The following is a 16,555-nucleotide window of genomic DNA, read 5'->3' on the forward strand; positions in this document are numbered from 1 at the left end:
GCCTCTGGGGAAAAGAAATAGCATATCACAGGTGAGAATATCTAGGTCTCACCTATTGGCCAGATCAGAGCTGGGGCCCAATTGGGGGTGGAATAGAGTAAAAGGAATGGGCAAAGAAGCTGGGCAAAGACATAGGGTCATTGAGGCAGGCTGGTCAGAGATATTGGAGGTTAGGCCAGGCTGCTGTAGCCACTTACGGTGGCTCTTCCTTCAGAATACTCATGCCTCCTTTCATCCAAGGGGACTCTGGGAAAGGAATGTGTGCAGATCCAGTGCATATTACTACAATTGTACTTCACTTAAGGAAAAATAATATATATTTTATTTATCAGTGTGTGTGTCTCTTCTATTATTCTAACCATAATGGACCGCCATTGTTCAATTTCAGTAGTGGTATATCTCAGGCCAGTTTACAGAAAAGCAGGTTATAAGATAACATAACCAGAAAAGCATTGCTCATAAGAGCATAATATGTACAATCTGGCATTCATGAAGAAGTTCAACTTTAGACTGAACTAGTTAATAAATATTTGTAGCTACAAATGTAGCAACAGCATTTGATTATCAGCTTAATGAATGTTTCCTTTTGCCCTTCAGTTTCAGACTGACATTGATGGTGATTTTTTTTTCTACTACCACCTAGTGGAAATTCATTCTTTTTCAAAAGTGCAATTTTTTTTTTTTTATCATTTAAAAAATTCCAGAGCCAGCCCTGATGGCCTAGTGGTTAAAGTTTGGTGCTCACTGCTTCTGTGGCCCAGGTTTGCTTCCCAGTCACGGAACCACACCACCCGTCTGTCAGTTGCCATGCTGTGGTGGCAGCTCACACAGAAGAACTAGAATGACTTACAACCATCAGTCATTGGTTGAAGACAGCTTCCTGACATATGAATTCCTTGTCCCTCCTAATCTGCTTCCTCAGGGAAAAAAAAAAGGTTCAAACCATACAAAAGAGCATGGGATAAAAGGTCCTCCTTTGTCATTCTCCCCTCCCCATTCTACTCTGCCTTCCAAAGGTAACTGCAATGTGGCATGTATCCTGCTAGGACATTTCCTGTGATTTTACATATACAGGTATATGGCGGGAAAAGTTCTGAGACATTAACTGAAGATTGTTTTGTCTTTCTACTATAGAGGCAGATAAGGCATTTTCCCTTCATGCCTTGGGTGACCACAGCAAAACACACATGATCAAAATAGTAAGCTCTTTAATTTAAAATTTTACTTTTGAAAACCATGGTAGAGGCAAGATGAAAGAAAGGCCTAGTAAATATCTGAAGTCAATGCTTATGCCATAAGTAATAGATTTGGGAGGGACTCTCAATGATGTTAGAGCTAGTTTTCCTGCTTTGGAGTTGATGCAGAATCCATGGGCTGAGGAGAGAGAGTCTCAGGGACTGGTTTGGGGGTCTTGCACCCTGTAATCCTTTTAAATTGTGTCACATATGATCAGTGCTCCCCACAACGAGTATATCTTGGGCATACAAGGGCAGGACCAGAGGCAATGTATTGTCTCTCTTTTACAGAATATTACAAATTTGAACCAAATAAAAATATTTCTGACAGTTTCTAAACTGTCTTTGCTTAATATTCAATAGAATGGACTGTCATCCATACTGGAGAAGGCAATGAAAGAAGGGAATAAGGAATTCTTGAGAGACAGGGTGCTAGAGATCCAGGCACCATGATACAGAGTCGTGGTTAATGACTCTTTGGTTACCGCTGTGAAGCAAAGAAGACATCCCAGGTGCCTTAGTTTTGTTTCTTCCAGAAGCAGTCCCTGAGACAAGGACATGAGTGAAAGCAGTTTATTTTGGAGGTGCAGGAACCTTCAGTGGTAGATTGGAGGATGTTAGATAGGGAAAGGACAGCAGCCAATAAAGGGTGAATGACTGGAGATTAATCCCATGGGGAGACTCGGGGATGACATGGAACACACACCTTAGAGTTATCCCGACTGAGGCGTGAAGGAGATGGGTAATTACACAGTAACTTCCATCAGTCATTGGTTGAAGACAGCTTCCTGACATATGAATTCCTTGTCCCTCCTAATCTGCTGTGAGTGTGGCAGAGTAGCCTCCATGACTTTTGAGAAAGCTTTCAGGAAAGAGATGCAAATGCTGATAGTAAGAAGTCCAGCCAGTGTGCACTGCAGTGGTAAGGCGAAAGGAATATGGGCAAGTCTTGGTAGTGTTGGCCACATTTGGTCTATTTCCAGTTGGAAAACCCTTAGATGGGCTTGGGCCTGTGGTCTCTAAGATCCATAATATCTGCCATCAGAATTGAAGGGTTTCCTGCCACTATGGAAAACAGTATGGAAATTCTTAAAAAAAAAAAAAAAAAAGAAAGAATAGAATTACCATATGATTCAGTTATTCCACTTCTGGGTATTTATCCAAAGAACATGAAAACACTAATTCAAAATGATATATGCTCCCCTATGTTCATTACAGTATTATTCACAATAGCCAAGACTCGGCAACAACCTAAGTGCCCATCAACGGATGAATGGAAAAAGAAGATGTGGTGTATACATATATATATATATATATATATATATGTATACACACACGCACACATATACACAATGGAATACTGCTCAGCCATAAAAAAGATGAAATCTTGCCATTTGCTACAACATGGATGGAACTTGAGGGCACTATGCTAAATGAAATGTCAGACAGGGAAAGCTAAATACTGTATGATTTTACCCATATGTGGAAGATAAAAACAAGAACAACAACTAACAAACACATAGACACAGAGAATAGATTGGTGGTTACCAGAAGGGAAGAGGGGAGAGTGAAAGGGGTGAACGGGGTAAAAGGTCACATGTGTATAGTGACGAATGGCAACTGGTCTTTGGGTGGTGAAGATGATATAGTCTACACAGAAATTGAAATATAATGATGTACACCTGAGATTCATACAATGTTATAAACTAATGTTACCTCAATAAAAAATTAATTAAAAAAAAGAAGTGAAGGGTTTCCTATCATCGTTTTCTTCAATTTTGCCCAAGCTTTCAGTAAAATCTTATTAAATGTTACAGTCTTACCTAGCAGTCCCTTCATTAATAAGGACTAGGCCTAGGTCCAAATATTGGAGGATGTATTAATTTGCTAGGGCTGCCATAACAAAGTACCACAGACTGGGAGGCTTAAACAACAGAAATTTATTTTCTCACAGTTCTGGAAGCTAGAAGTCCGAGGTCAAGATGTCAGCAGGATTGGTTTCTTCTGAGGCTTCTCTCCTTAGCTTGGAGATGGCCATCTTCTCCCCGTGTCTTCACATGGCCTTCCCCCTTGTGTGCCTGTGTCCTAATCTCTTCTTCTTATAAGGACACCAGTCATATTGCATTAGGTCCCCCTCTCATGACCTCATTTTAACTTAATTACTTCCTTAAAAACACTGTATCCAAATAAAGTCAGATTCTGAGGTACTGGGAGTTAGGACTTCAACATCTGAATTTTGGAAGTTTGGGGGTAGGGATACAATTCAGCCCATAACAGAGGAAAATAGGGCAAAGGGAAAATCCTCCTCCTCCATCTCCCTTTGTTTTTTCTCCCAAAGCCCAAGGTGACTGAGAGCACATTGGATCATGGGATTTTGGTGGTCCTGCAACTCAAGAGATATCAGGCTTCAACATGAGCAGTGAGCAATAGCAGAACTGAGAATAATGGTCTAGAGCTGGGTCACACAAGAGTTAGGCCAAATTTTCCAGGCTTATTTGCAACAGAATTGCAGATCTAATTTTGGTTCATTCAAACTTTCTGTTGATCCACTTCCTAAAAATATATTGAAAAACTGTACACATACTTTTTAAATTAAACTTTTATTTTGAGACAGTTGTAAATTCACACGCAGTTGTAAGAAATAATATAGATACAGCCTTTTACCCTTTACTCAGTTTCCCACAGTGGTAACATCTTGCAAAACTAGTACAGCATCGCAACCAGGATATTGACATTGATACAGTCCAGATACAAAATATTTTCTTTACTCCAAGTATCCCTCATCTTGCGCTCTTGTGGTCACCCCACCTTCCTCCCACCCCCACCACCTCCTTAACCATAGGCAACCACTAATCTTTTCTACATTTCTATACTTTTGTCATATCATGTTTGTTATACAAATTGAATCATACAGTATGTATGGCTTCTTCTGTCACCATTCCAACAGGGTTAGGTGGGTGAACTTCATTACTGCCTGGTAGGGGAATAAGTCCAGGTTCCCCATTCAGCCTCCATTGACACTCCAGAGGAGTCCTCATTACTGAGTGGAAATTCTGACTCCCCACTAGGCCTTCACTGATACCTCTGTGGCTAGTCGGGGTAGGAGTGCCTCTTACTACCCCCCACTTGGGAGCAGTACTGACACCAAGATGGGACTGGGAGTCTGGGGTGGGAGTGGTTGCCTGATTAGCTCTGGGTGATGGTAAAAATCCTGACTCTCCACTAGACATTTTCTGACATCACCCCAGAGGGGCTGGGAAGAGGTGCCTCTTTATTGGGGGAGTGGGGGTGGGTAGGTGGAAGTCTAGGTCTCCATTGACACTGTGGGGGTTGGGGGAGGAGGCCCATTTCCACCGAGAAGGGATGAACATTCTGGCTTCCTGCTCACTTTCTCTGACACCACCCTGGCGTGTGCGTGTTGGGAGGTTGGGCGCCTTGTTACTGCCTGGTGAGGGTGGAATTCTAGGCTCCTCATTTGGCCTTTGCTGGTGGGGATGGAGTCAGATTTTTGTGGGGTTTGGCTGGAGTAGAGCAGTTGCCTAAAAGTTTCTGTCTTGCTAGGCTGCCCCTCCTCCCTTTTTCCCTGTGGCTGTTGGTGTTTCTGGGTTGCTGGCTTTTTGAGCTCCAAGTCTGAGATATATAAGGCAAAGAGAAAACCCAGGGAACTCATCATTGTGTAGTTACTTGGGTTCTGAAGTCCCTAGCTAGTCTGCCGCCTTCTCTCCATCTTTAGGAGTCTTATATTTGTTTTATAATAATGTCCAGGATCTTTAGTTGTACTTAGCAGAAGGAACAGGAAAAAGTACATCTACTCTATCTCTTGGGAGCGGAAATCTCCCCATGCATTTTGAAGTTGATAACAAAATTCTTATCATAAGTTTAAATATATGTAAATTTATGGCCAATAACAGAATTTAAAAAACAAAACTGTTACATCATTTAAAAAATGTATCCAATATTTTATACACACCATGATCTGTTTCATAAATATAAACATGCAGACATTTTGCATTGTTTTTCTTTTTCCCAATTTTATACTCAACTTGCCTACCAGAATTTTATCCTAGATTTGAACTCGCAAATATTTTTGGTTGATCACCATATCATAGTTGTCTGCAACAACAAAGTCAATCAATATAAAGTTTCTAAGGCCATAAAGTTCTAAGAGTTAAAATGTTTCTTTTGTTTGACTTGTTATTATAATCAGGTATAGTATACAATATATCAGAACAGTATAAATTTATTATACATTTTTATAAATAATCATAACCATAAAAAGTAAAATTATATTGGTAATGAATCTCTTAATGAGATAGATGGAGCTTTTTCCAATTAATTTAATGTATCTGTGGATGAATAATACTTATTTCTAGAATGAGATAGAATTCAGCATCAGTTTTATTTTGAATTTTCCTTTCATATTCTGAAGCACTTGGAAACTGTGCACATAAATAAATAGATGGCAATGGATGGAATTTTGTTAAAGCAATTTTGCTTAACTGTTTGAATTTCTGCAGAATCATATTTCCTAAATCACATAGTGAACTGTCATCAAAAATTATTTTAAATGATGTAATAGCTGACAACTTGATTGGGTCCTCTTTCTATTTCGTTGGAAGCAAAGAAGCGGAAGCTACCTGACTTACAAAACGGATTCGTTTCCTGTCATTAGACTCATTTGCTGTCTCAATTTCTGGGAAGTAAACCTAAACGTAAACATATACATTTAATCTAATTAAGTTATTACAAGCTGCTTTTATTATTTTTTTTAACTATTGGCTCTTGTGAACTTTAGAGAATGCTGCAAATCATTTGACTTAGTTACTACACTGACTCTGTAAAATTTGTAAATTTCACCTCTGAGAAACTTCTAAGATCAATAGTGATATGTTCAGCTCTGTAGTGTCAACCTAAAGATTTTATGACTTTGGACCAACTTAAATTGAGTTAATTAATTAAGCGACTTTTGATTACCAGCAAAATTCTTAAAAGAAATGTTAATTCATAGAGACAAAGATAAAAAGTACTGGGTCACCAAGCAGCTTTTGTGTATATACTCTTGTCCATATCTACTTTTGCAAAACTCAAATTAAGGTAGTAAATTGAATGTGGTGTATACATTAGTGTATTGTATCAATAAGGTTAGTTACATTTTAAAGCTGAAGTTGAAAGCTTTAAATAATATTGTCGTCTAACTATATGCATATTTCCACATGTTTAAAACACACACATAATGATGAAATAAAATTAATAAGCAAAAAAAGAGAGGACTTGTAGTTCAAAATTTTTCTTGGGACATTCATTATACTCTTAAAAAGAGGTAGAAAAGTTGGTTTTTTTTTCCTTTAGTGTAATCTGCCCAGCTAGCAAAGATTTCTTACCAGAATACTCTCACTCAATATCCTGATAACTTTTAATGCTTTGTGCTGATAGTGTCATGTTCCTAAATCATTTTTACAACAAATAACAAAAGCCTTTTGCTTCTGAGAGGCCTAAAACCTCTTATAATTATTATGTTACCTTGCTTACATTTATTTTAAAATGTTTTATTGTCACTCTGGTTATTGGGATAGCAAAAGCTATAACAATTGCTCACTCTCAGGTACTTGTGATCTTATCTTAATTAAATGATCAGTTTCTTCTGAAAATTCTTTTGTGTTGTTGCCGTCTTGAGGCCCAGACCCTGAATTCAGAATATTCAAACTATCAAGCTATCTTTTACTCTGAAAAAATCTTCCTTTTTTCCCAGCAGGTAGCCACTACACACTTGACCACTAGGTAGCACCAAAGGCTTAATCTTTCACCACATAAAATGAAAGAGGCTAGAAGTAATCAGGTGCATTTGGCATGCTTCACATTTTTAAAGTTAATTCTATACTATCAAAAAAGCTACCCTGTGTATCAAACCCACAATGTGGAAAAACCTGATAAATAAAAAACAGGAGCTCAACCTTTCCTTAATAATTTTGTCCAGATAAAAATATTAGTAATATATGTTTTAAAGACTGTATATGTTTCAGGAAGGGTAAAAGCATACCCATGTTCATATTCCAGGTGTGGCATGGCGATTAATGCATTCATTTATAAGAAGATTATGTTTCTGTGTTTAAAATAACTTTATCAACTGGTAGGAATCCTGATACACACTTTACAGGATGGATTAGAAGACTGTGGAAAGCTGTCAATGTCCTTACTGTCTAGAACATGTTTTTACCTTCAGAGTAATGACTAGTAAGTCTTGGTGAACTAGTGATATGTGGAATATTCTGTTCCTCTATTATGATATTGTTGGTGACCGTAATACATTAAACAGAGCCATTTGGTCTTGTTAAAAACAGATGTTTTCTGCTTTTCTCTCATTTGCCTGAAGGCCTCTGCTATAAGCTATCATCAAAAATTGGATCTTCTGAGAGAAATGACAGAAAAGGACAATCTCAGAGGATAAGTGGAAATGACTCTACCAGGTACTCTTGATTCTTGATATTGCAGAGAATAGAATTACAAGACAAACTTACCAGGTTAGGCTGACATTGCCACCTATTGACACCTGTCAGACTTTACCAGGGGACTTAAACATTGGAATTTACGGGATTGTTTTTGTACAGAAACAGATGAGTTTCTTAACGTAGTCTGCTGGCCCAAGCTCAATAGAACAAGAAATAAGACTAGATGAAACTGTTAACCAATGTTGAATATGATGATTTGTTTTAGAATATTGTTTTAAACATTCTACTTTCTGATAAGCTAAGAGAAAAACATTTTATTTGCCTTTTAATTTATCTATCTATAACCCTCAACTTTAGCCTATGCTTGTGGAAACTGAAACCAAATGTTCTTTGAATGATGGCTTGTTCCAATGGAACCTTAGAATTCAGGAAAAAATATCCTATAGTAAATCTTAATATACATGACAAAGTATAAATACTCAGGAGAAATTAAGGATGATAATGATCCTATTAATTGGAATTCTGAGAAATGTTTTTATAATTTTTTGATCTTAGAAAAATCTCAGCTATTCTTTGTTAAAGGACATTGAGTGAAATTTTGCTTTTTATAACTACTACACATCTATAAACAATCAAACATTTTTGTAGACAGCATCACTGTCTACAGATATTATATCTGTATACAGATATAATATCTACAGATATTATATCTGTATACAGATATATATGATGATTCTACAGAAAAATTGATACATAGTTCTCTGCAAATACTATGGGAAGTGCTTTTATGGGTTGCTTTATCTTTTTACGGCAATGTAGTGATGTGTGATGATTTAATAGTCCTTCTACCTCCAAATTTGGAATCATGCCAGAAATGTCACATTTAAAGGAAAATCTCATTTAATTGGGTATGACAAGTCACTATTAAAGAGAAAGGGCTTCAGTTCAGATGTGGAAACAAGGCCTACTAATTCCTCCTAGCACACTGGTTCAGAGTTTATTAAGTCCCCACTTGACATGTAGATAAGAATGTTACTTATGATAAGCCAGGATCACTGCTGAACTTTGGGCATCTCAGAGAAAATGGGATTTCATCCACTGTTATAGGCACTGCGAGCAAAACTCTGAGGAGGTAAGTTGGGGGAGGGTTCTCAGAATACATGAGCTGATGCGTGGCAATAAAAATACTTCTGGTTATAATAGAAGTGATCAAAATTACAACTTATGGGCTAAAGCCTTCCAGACAGATGTGAGCTCTCTAGTCTTAAAACCATAAGACCTTCATTTTGTTAACTACACAACAAGGAGGTCATTAAGTCTTAATCCCAAAACAGGCCAAATAGAAGAGACAACACAATTAATGATACTGAATTAGAACATTTCTGAAAAATCTTATTTGGTCAATTCTGTACCTTAGGAGAAGGAATTGTGTAGGAAAAATGTTCCAAAAATTGGAAATAAGGCAAAATCTTGCTTGCTTGATTATTTAATTAATACCATACCTGAACATTTTCTTATAATCCTGCCTGATCAAAATCTGAGTGTTTTAGGGATTGTAATTGGACTCAAAAGAACCCAGCCAGCCCTGTACTATTAGAGGTTAATCTGTAGAAAGCTGATAAGGTATGGTGGTTTTGCTTTTTCTCTAGTAAAGAAGATAACACCGAGGTTATGATTTTATTGCTCTGTAGTACATTAACCATTTTGAATCTCTACCACAGCAATTTTTCCTGACTACCTACATTTTTGTTTTGCGAATATTTATTTTATTTTTAATTTTTTATTTATTGCAGTAACATTGGTTTATAACCTTGTATAAATTTCAGGTGTACATCATTATACTTCTATTTCTGCATAGATTACATCATGTTCACCACCCAAATACTAATTACAACCCATCACCACGCACATGTGCCGAATTATCCCTTTCACCCTCCTCCCTCCCCCCTGTCCTGCGAATATTTTTTGAATCAAGTCTCTTGTATTCTTCCTGGTTCCCTCATTAATGAGTTTGATAAAACTTGGAAAAGTCTAACATAAATTCCTCTCAGAGTTAGGCTTTTAGAGTGGAAATGCTGAAACAACAATGGAAGGCTCATTATAAATATATTTGGGCTCAGATAAAGGCCCCAAACACACACAGAACAGGTCTGATAAACCACATCACTTTTCCTGATGCGCTGCTTCTAGATGTTGCTGTTTGCTCTGTTGTTAGAGACTTACTGCAACCACCACTGAAGACACTTCGAAACCACTTCTGTTCTAGGAACTTCACCTTTTTTACCACTGCTTCCCCAAAAGCCAGTTGCTTCTTCTGTCACCTTTGCCAGTGAAATGAGGGCAGGGTGGATCCCCATTTCCTCCTGTTGTTCCGTTTTGAATTGAAGACTTAGGTGGATGAATTTGACCGGCAGACTTAGGTCCCATATTTGTGCCCTCACTTCAAAGGGGGCTAGGGGAAGTGAGTTTTCTGATTTTGACTATGGGGAGGCAGGACTCATAAGGTAGGTGAAATTTTACAGTATTCTAAAGATGTTCAGATCCGACGGGCAGCCAGAAAACATAACCAGTGTCCATACACGGAATGTGAGGTGCTGTATGCAGTGGCTGCCGAGAACAAGTGCTTTGGTTCATGGGCTACATCAGTGGTTTTTAAAGCCCAGGTAACCCACAGACTCACATGAGATAATAAAATGATTGTTTTTGTTTTAAGGCACAAAGGTTAGGGGTGGTTTGCTACACAGCAATAGATAACAGAAACATAGAGTATGTATTTGTGTGAGTGTGTCTGGCTTCTTCACTCAATATTGTTCCTATGAGATTTATCTGTGTTGTTGCATTATTAGTAGTTCATTAATATGTATTGCTTATATAATATTCCACTGTATGAATATACTACATTTTATTTATCCATTTACTGTTGAGGAGGTATTTTGTTAAGCCATTTGAGAGTAATCTGTGGACATTATGACATTTCACCCCTAAATAGTTTGGCATGTGTGTTTTAAGAACAAGGACATTTCTCCTAAATAACCACAATGACATCATCACCCCCAAGACACTTAAAATGGATATACTGTTATCAAAGGCACAGTCCATATTCAAATTTACCTTATTGTCCTAGTAATGCCCCATAGTAAATGTTAGTTATTTTAAGCTGCTAAGTTTTCGGGTCATTTTTTACACAACAGTGGGTCTGCTTCTTCCAGCAAAGATGTTCAGGGGGATTTTGTGATTCATAGTTCTCAGAATTCTCTGTGTCTGCTTGTATGGCCCCATTTCCTATCTCAGGGTCCAAATCGATCCCAACCAATGGCCTTACCTTAGCATAAGAGACCCTGTGTGTCATGCAGTTAACGGCGTTCTGCAACTTCACAACCCTTATCATCAGACTCTAGGCTTGACTCTCATCTGTGTCTCTGTTGGGTTGTAGGAGAAAAGATATCCTTTAAAGTGCTATAGTGGCTTTTAAACTTTTTCATTCATGTCCTGAGTTTGGATTAAAAGCTTTTAATTTATTCTTTTTTCTTTGTATGCTCTCTAGGGCAGTCTGAAGCAGCCAGCCTATGAAGTAGGGACAAAAACCTCAACTGAGTCACCCAGCATTTGTCTGGTACCTATCCTAATCTAAAGCCTTGTGGCATGTTACCTTGGATGTGAGGTCAGTGCAACACTTCGGTAACGATGATTCAGCTGTGCTAATTGGTTAGTACCGAGTCCATTTCCTTCCTCAACACTCCTGCCACATTTATCTTGAAGTTTCACCTTGAGCCATGTGATGGCTAATTCTGTGTGTCAACTTGGCTAGCTATGGATCCAGATATTTGAGTACCAGTCTATGTGTCACTGTGAAGGTATTTTAAAAATGAGATTAACATTTAAATCAGTAGATTTTGCGTAAAGCAGATTACCCTCCATAATGTGGGTGGGCCTTCCAATCAGTGGAAGACCTTAAGAGGAACAGACTGAGGTCCCCCGAGGAAGAAGAAATTCTGCCTCCAAACTGCCTTTGGATTCGAGCTACATCAACTCTTCCCTGGGTCTCCAGCCCGCCCTGCAGATTTCGAACTTGTCGGCCCCCACAATCACATGAGCCAATTCCTTAAAGTAAATCTTTTTATATACATATATCCTATTGGTTCTGTTTCTCTAGAGAACCCTGACTAATGCATTTCCTAAAGAAGGCTATTTCCTAGAGAAATCCACTTTCTTCCATGTCAACACAGTTTAGATTAAAAATGAATCTCCATACTTCATCTCTGAGTTTTTGAGAGCATATATTCTGTATTGCACATAATTATGCTATACATAGAACACTGTCATAAACATTATTGAGTAAAGTTGAATATTGTTGAACCAATTTCCAATGTTGCTGAATAAGCTCAATGGAATTAAAACATTTTTCTTCTTACAATGTATGCCCACAACCAGCAGAGTCAAGAATTTGGTAAGGAGGACCAAAGATAATTCACATATTCTGGTTTGTTATATAAAATAGAACATATTCATTAGATTCTAAAAGATTTAGAATAAAAAAATAGTATATGTGCATTGGAGAGAGATGCTGCAAATGTAGGAAGGAATCTAAGTATTCTTAATTCCTACCCTCCCTTTCTAAATCCTGATATTCAATTGAACACTTTAACTATATTCCCTGTTTATTTAGTTGGATGGAGAAATGGGGAATTAGCTAATATTTGTTGTGGAAATATAGAAAATATTATTCTCAAAGCTATGATTTTCTTTGAGTCATTGACCTTTTAAAAGTCTTAGATGAAAATGGTAGAATTAATTATATTCCTCGGTTCATAAGACATGGTCATCATTGGTCCATAAGAAATCTTCTCTTGTGTTTGTTATTAATTTCTTTTTCTCTACTTTTTCTACTTCCAACTTCCTTCTCCTCACTAAAGGCAACCATTGTAACGTGTTTTGTATGTATCTTTTTGTTATATGTATTCTGACAAAATGTGTATTGTTTTGTGTGTATTTCTTGTTTATTTAAAATGAATGGCTTTGTGCTAAATAGCTCATTCTGTTACTTGTTTATTTTCCTTAACCCTCTGGTTTAAAGATCCATCCATGTTAGTATGTGTACATTGAATGCACTTCTTTGAACTTCTGCGTAGTACTCCAGGTTGTGTATTCACAACATTTTTCCTCCCTTTTCTCTGATAGATATGAAGATTACCTCTGTCTTCCCACCACCACAAAAGCTTACAAATAACATCCTCCTACAAGTCTCCTTATGTGCCTACGAGACAGCTGGGAGGAGGGTGTATTCCCAGGAGTGAACTGTTGGATCCTAGAATGTTATTCACTTAATTTGATCAAGTATCACAGACTTCTCTCCAGAATGGCTGCACTGGTTTATATTTTCACCAGCAGAGCAGGAGGCTTCCTTCATTTCTATTTCCTCACTGACACTTGGCATTATCTAACTCTACTGTTTTCCAGTCTAATAGGTATAAAGTGATGTATCAGTACTGTTTAAATTTGTTTTACAGTGATTATTATTGTTTGATTGTCTCTTCAAATGCCCGTTACCTTTTTTGTTTCCTCTTCTGGAAAGTCCATGTTTACGTCCTGCACGTGCTTTTCTCCAGAGGTTGCTGCCTTTCTGTTACTGATTTGCAGGAGTTCATTGTACATTCTGGATATTATCCCTGGTTGGTTTTAGACAAGGCAAATATCCTCTCTCATTCTGTTCTTTGTTTATAAGAGTTGTCCATGATCTCCTTCATTTAAAGAAATCTGTAATTTTGATGTAATGAAATAATAAAGTATTTCCCATTATGATTTTTGGGGTTTTATATAAAGAAGTCCTTCTCTGTCCCTGGTCACAAAGATAATTTTTACTTTTATTCTATTAAATTTAAAGATTTCCGTTTCTCTTTTATGGCTTCAAATCACCTGGCTATTATATGTGGCATTAGGTCAAGATCCAGTTTTATTTTTCTGTATATAGTGAGCCATTTTTTTTCTAACAGCACCTATTAAACAATTCATAATTTCCTCATTGATTTATGGTGCCAATCTTATTGTATATTAGGTTCATATATAGGTAGATTTGTCTCTCAGCTCTCTATTTCCGTACCTCATTTTGGAATTCTGTCTCCTTGTCAATTTCTTTTTTTTTTAAATAACTATTGGATTTATAGTATGTCTTTTTTATAATTATAGTCACATAGAATGTCTTCATGTTTCTTTTTATTTATTTATTTCCCCAAAGCCCCAGTAGATAGTTGTATGTCATAGCTGCACTTCCTTCTAGTTGCTGTATGTGGGACGCGGCCTCAGCATGGCGGGAGAAGCGGTGCCTCAGTGCGCGCCCGGGATCCGAACCCGGGCCGCCAGCAGTGGAGCGCGCGCTCTTAACCGCTAAGCCACGGGGCTGGCCCTTCGTGTTTCTTGAGACAGGTATCCCTTTTGTATTGTTCTTTTTTGAAGGTTTGCTTAGCTATTTGAGGACTTTATTCTGTCATATATATTTTAGAGTAAATTTACAAATTTCCTCAAAAAGATCAAGTGGAGTTTCAATTGGGATTACACTCAATTTAAAGATTAATTTGGGGGGACAATTGATATCCTTATAAGATTGTGATCCCATCCAAACACGCAAAATGACTCTCCATTATTTCAAATCAGATTCAATGACTTTTTAGAGTTCTATATTTTTTTATGAATTCTTAATTATGTTACTCACTAGACACTATATGGCTTTTTGGCTACGAAACATGATTTCTAATTTTTATTGTATTTCTTATTGGTTATTCTGTGTAGGGAAATGCTATTAATTTTTGTAAGCTGTTCTTATGGTTGAAAATGTTGATAAATTCTTTTGTTATTTTAATAGTTTGCTGCTTCTGTTGTTGTTTTTCTAAGTAAATGATCATATGATTGGCAAATAACAATAGTTCATCCAGCGCTCTCATTTCTCTTTCTTCCTTACGCATTAGCCTGAACTCCAGTGCTATGTTAAACTAATAATTATAGTGCGCATTCTTGTCTTGGGCACATAACATTTTTCCATTATGTATATTGCTTGTTATGGATTTTTTGGAATATAATCTTTACCAAGAGAAGAAAGTTTTATTTGATTCCTGGATCATTAACTTTTTTTCAAAAATCATAAATGGATATTTAACTTTATAAAATACCTTCTATTAATTAAGAAAAACAGATGATTTTTCTAAGTCTGTGAATATGGTGAATTATAGCAATATATTTTATTATATTGAAGCATCCTTGCACTCTAAAGATTTCCCCTTTGATTTTGATGTATTATCATTATTTTTAATACTGTTGAATTCGGTTTGTAAATAATTATTTATTTTTTTCCATCTATGTTCAAGGTGAAATGGGCCTATTATATTCTTTCCTTGAATTTTCCATATCTCAATTTAGAATCAAGATTATGCTAGCCTGGGGCCAGCCCCGTGGCTTAGCGGTTAAGTGCATGCGCTCTGCTACTGGCAGCCTGGGGTTCGGATCCTGGGTGCGCACTGACGCACCGCTTCTCCGGCCATGCTGAGGCCGCGTCCCACATACAGCAACTAGAAGGATGTGCAACTATGACATACAACTATCCACTGGGGCTTTGGTGGGAAAAATAAATAAAGTTAAAAAAAAAAGTTAAAAAATTAAAAAAAAAAAGATTATGCTAGCCTGATAAAATTAGCTGAGCTGCTTTTAATTTCTTTTCTATTTTCTAGAAAAAATGCATTAGACAGGAGTTGCATGTTTCTTGAATATTTGATGGAACTCACTTGTGAAACCATCTGGGCATTAAAAAAAATATTTTTATCAGAGGCTATTGATGATTTTTTCCATTTCTTCAATATTTACTGGTGTGGTCAAATTTTATATTTCTTCTTGTGCTAATTTTGGTAGATTAAGTTTCTCTAGGAATTTACCTCTCTCACTGAGCTTTTCAACTCACTAGCATATATGTGTCCATAATATCCTTTATCATGTTTCATATCTCTGTTATATCTATTGCTACTCCCCCTTTTTCATTCTATATTTTATCTATTCATTTTTTCTCCCCTTTATTCATGATCAGCCTTGTTCCAAGTCTGAATATCTTACAAATATTTTTTTAAGAAGCAGCTTTTGGTTCTGTGAATCTTCACTACATAGGTTTTGACCTGTATTAAACTGCTTTCGATTCTTATCTTTATAATTTCCTTTCTTCTTATTTCTTTTCTTCTTTTTGCTGGGAAAGATTCACCCTGAGCTAACATCTGTTGTCAATCTTCCTCTCTCTCTCTTTCTTTTTTCCTCCCCAAAGCCCCAGTACATGGTTGTACATTCTAGTTGTAAGTCCTTCTAGTTCTAGCCACCACCACAACACAGCTACTGACAGACGAGTTGCGTGGTTCCATGCCAGGAACCGAACCTGGGCCACTGAAGTGGAGTGCAACGAACTTTAACCACTAGGCCATCAGGGCTGGCTCTTCGTATTTCTTTAGGTTTGCTCAGTTGCTCTTTTTGTAAATTTTTGAGGAGAATTTTTACATCATTTATTTTTAACTTTTCATGTTCTAATAAATGTATTTGAAGCCATAAAATTCTTTCTCAGTATTGCGTCAGCTGTGCCCCACAAAATTTCATATGTAACGTTTTTACCACCTGGTTCTGAATAAGCTGACTTCCTTTATGACTGCCTTTTAAATCCATGTTATTTACCAATATTTTGTTAGTTTGCAAGCCATGAAAATATTAGGAATCCTTTTGCTGTCAAGTTCTAACTTTATTACAGTATGGCTGCAGAATGCAGATAGTTTCAAAGATACTGATACTTTGTAATTTATTGGAATTTTCTTTATGGCATAACGCATATTCTGTTTCAATAAATGCTCTGTGTGACAA

Source organism: Diceros bicornis, chromosome 14 (assembly GCF_020826845.1).
Source record: "Diceros bicornis minor isolate mBicDic1 chromosome 14, mDicBic1.mat.cur, whole genome shotgun sequence".
NCBI lineage: Eukaryota > Metazoa > Chordata > Mammalia > Perissodactyla > Rhinocerotidae > Diceros > Diceros bicornis.